At 53.1% G+C, this 3,441-nt stretch overlaps 1 protein-coding gene across 1 annotated transcript in view; it reads right to left on the bottom strand.

Moving 5' to 3' along the window:
* The window catches only part of Plin3 (perilipin 3), a 19,540-nt gene extending 19,474 nt beyond the window's left edge, over nucleotides 1–66 (bottom strand). Inside the window, exon 1 of the mRNA XM_013022653.1 lies at nucleotides 29–66. The gene's annotated coding sequence lies outside the window, so the exon portion shown is untranslated. The remainder of the gene's footprint in view (nucleotides 1–28) is intronic.
* Nucleotides 67–3,441: the final 3,375 nt, after the last annotated feature.

The raw sequence follows: 3,441 nt of genomic DNA on the forward strand, positions 1-3,441 counted from the left end.
CCCCCCCCCCCCCCCCGCTGCTTCCCACCTCGGTCCGCGGGACGTCCGGAAGCGGCGGCCACTTCTCCAAAGCTAGCTCCACACTAGCTGGCAGGAGGCGGGGCAAGCTTTTATACCTCGCGGGGGCGTGGTCACCGGAGTGACTGGCCGTAAGGCCAATCAGGGTGAAGAGGGGCGGTCCCGGTGTTAGCCGCGCCCCTCCCAGGTGGGAGGATGTGTGTTAAGGGGGTGTGTGTGACGTTTTGAGCACTTGGGGACACGCCCTCTGCCGGTGGGGGGGGTGTAGGAGTGGGAGGGGGCACCCCACCATTTGAGGAACTTCAGACCCAGCTGTGGCCATGTAAGTCCTGGGAGCTCCACACTAGGTAACTGTGGTTCTAGATGGTCATGGAAGAGGCCAGTCACCAGGCCCAGCTCCAGTGCCAGGCCCTAACACCTGGATCAACCTTTTCCTGAAGCTGTCACCACATGGATTTCCCCTCCCCGGCCTCCTCCTCTTCCCCCACCCCCCAAAAAGATCTTCCTCTTTTTCATCTCTACAGCCAGGTCTTAATCTCCAGTAGCCCCGGGACTAAAGCAGGAGGTAAATATTTCTGCTGGAATGGAAGCAGTGTGTTCTGTTCTGTGGAATGAGGATTTGAAAATCAGACCCGGCAGGGTGTCACGCCAGCGCCCTGCAGGCCAAGGACCACGAGTTCCCAGCCTTCTCCAGCCACGGCAACAGGGGGAACTTGTCTCCTACCAAACACACAAACAATGCTTCCTTCATGAGTGGACTTTCTGCTACGCAGGCCTGGGCTGGAAGAATGTGGTGTTTTTGTGCCTAGCATGAGATACCCAGAGGACCTGAACCTCCAGCAAGCTCTCCTCTAGTGTGAGGCCTCTCCCTAGGCCTTGAGCTCTGGCGGCCACTTTCCCAACAAAGGCCCTGCTCACACCAGCCATGCGGGCCGCTGTAAGGGACAGCCCCCCCCCCCAACACTTGCAATGCACAGACCAGAGATTGGCTTTTTCTTTTCTTTTTTCTTTTTTTGCTAGTATCTGGACTTGAACTCAGGGCCTCTCACTTGCTCAAGGCTGGTGCTCTGCCACTGAAGCTACGCCTCCACTGCCGGCTTTGTGCTGGTAACTTGGAGATAAGAGCCTCTTGGATTTGTCTGCCTGGGCTGGCATTGAACTGTCATCTTCACATCTCAGCCTCCTGAGTAGCTGGGATTACAGGCCTGAGCCACTGGTGCCTGACTCCTTTTGTTTGTTTTTGTTTTGCTTTTGTTTGGTTTGCTTTGCTTTTAGAAACAGGGTCTCACTGTGTAGCCCTAGCTGCCCTGGAGCCTACAATCCTCTGGGCTCTTACTCCTACAGGCATGTGCCACCATGCCCAGCTGGGGACTACAAACTCCACCACTCCAGATCTTAGCCTACAGAGTAGCGAGGATTACAGGCGTGAGCCACTTGCTCCCAGCTGGAAAATGTCTATAGCTGCAGGTTCTTTCTTCTTCTTTTTCTTATTTATTTGTTTGTTTGTTTGTTGTTGGTCCTGAGGCTTGAACTCTGGGCCTGGTTGGTGAGCTCCTTTGGTGCCAAGCTAGCGGTCTACCACTTGAGCCACAGTGCTACTGCTGGCTTTTTCTGTGATTTAATTGGAGATAAGCATCTCTCGGACTTTCCCGTTTGGGCTTCCTCTGAACTCGATCCTCAGATCTCAACTTCCTGAGTAGCTAGGATGATAGGCCTGAGTTCCTGGTACCCGGCTGCAGGCAATGTCTTCTCTGACTCATCCATTCCACCCTATTTATTACCCCCTCTGACTAAATAGTCTTAGCGACAGCCATAAATAAGATAATCGGGTAGATTTTATCAGAGTTGGAAAGTCAAGCAAGCAGGGATCATAAATGTGGGGGTTGCTGTGTGGAATGGGGGTGACTGGGGGGAGGTTTTTCTGAGTGACATCTGCAGGAAAGGTAGGAACCATTTACAAATCCGGAGAAGAAAAGTGATCCAGGCGGCAGAGGGCTCAGCACGTGCAAAGGCCCTGGGGCAGGCATGAGCCTGTGTGTTGCTGGGACAGTGTGGTGGCTGGGGAATGGGGTGAGGATGGGGGGATTGGGAGGGTGTCATGCGGCTGAGACAGAGGAAATGATAGCCAAGATCACACAGCTCAAAGTTCAGGGGGAGCCTTTACCACAAGTGGCCATCAAAAATCACAAAGTCCACCCAAGGTTGGTGGCGGCTCACGCCTGTCATCTTAGCTACTCAGGGAGGCTGAGATCTGAGGATGGAGGTTCAAAGCCAGCCTGGGCAGGAAAAGTCCAGAGGACTCTTACTAAACTCCCTCCAATTGACCAGGAAAAGGCTGAATGTGGAGCTATGGGTCCAAGAGGCCACTAGATGGCGCCTGGGACCCAGATTGCTCCATACCTGGCCCAGGTGTTTCTTCTCTGCCCTTTGACCCCTTCACTCAGTCCGCCTGTCCATTAACCACGCCTTTCTCTTTATCTGTGAGCTCCACCAGAGAGCCATAAACAATTATGAAGTACTTGCTGTATAACATACCCGTGCTGGACAGGCCTGGGACTCCGGCAAAACACTGGCCTTAGCCATACACGCACCCTGTAATCCTAGCTACTCAGGAGGCTGAAATCTGAGGACTGTGGTTCAAAGCCAGCCTGGGCAGAAGAGTCCCCGAGAAACTCTTTTTTTTTTTTTTTTTTGTCGGTCATGGGGCCTGAACTTTGGGCTGGGCGCTGTCCCTCAGCTCTTCAGCTCAAGGCTAGCGCTCTACCACTTGAGCCACAGTGCCACTTCCAGCGTTTTCTGTTTGTGTGGTGCTGAGGAATCAAACCCATAGCCTCATGCATGCTAAGCAAGTGCTAAGCAAGCACTCTACCACTGAGCCACCTTCCCAGCCTGCCCAAGTCATGAGATTCTTATCTCCAATATCTCCAATGAACCACCAGAAAACTGGAAGTGGCACTGTGGCTCAAAGTGGTAGAGCGCTCACCTTGAACAAAAGAACCAGGGACAGCACCCAGGCCCTTAGTTCAAGCCCCATGACCAACAACAACAACTCTGGTTCAGAGCACCCAGATCCAGTGGGAAGACACTCGTGAAGATTAGTGGAGACACTTCAGTAATTTGCGGGGGGGGGGGATGGGGGTAGTCATTCTCTCTCAGAAATAAGAGAAAGTTTTTGAAGCGGGGCAATGGTGGCTCATGCCTATAATCCCAGTTACTCAGGAGGCTGAGATCTGAGGATCACAATTTGAAGGCAGCTGGGTTGGGAGAGTCTGTGAGAGTCATCTTCAAGGACCACCAAAAAGCTGGACATGGAGCTGTGGCTCAAATGGTCGAGCACCAGCCTTGGGGAACACAGTGGTGGCTGGAGGCCATGAGGAGAAGGCCTTCCAGCCCAGTGAAGTTCATTCTTTTTTTTTTTTTTTT

The sequence above is a fragment of the Dipodomys ordii genome, unplaced genomic scaffold (assembly GCF_000151885.1).
Source record: "Dipodomys ordii isolate 6190 unplaced genomic scaffold, Dord_2.0 Scaffold64, whole genome shotgun sequence".
Classification (NCBI taxonomy): Eukaryota; Metazoa; Chordata; class Mammalia; order Rodentia; family Heteromyidae; genus Dipodomys; species Dipodomys ordii.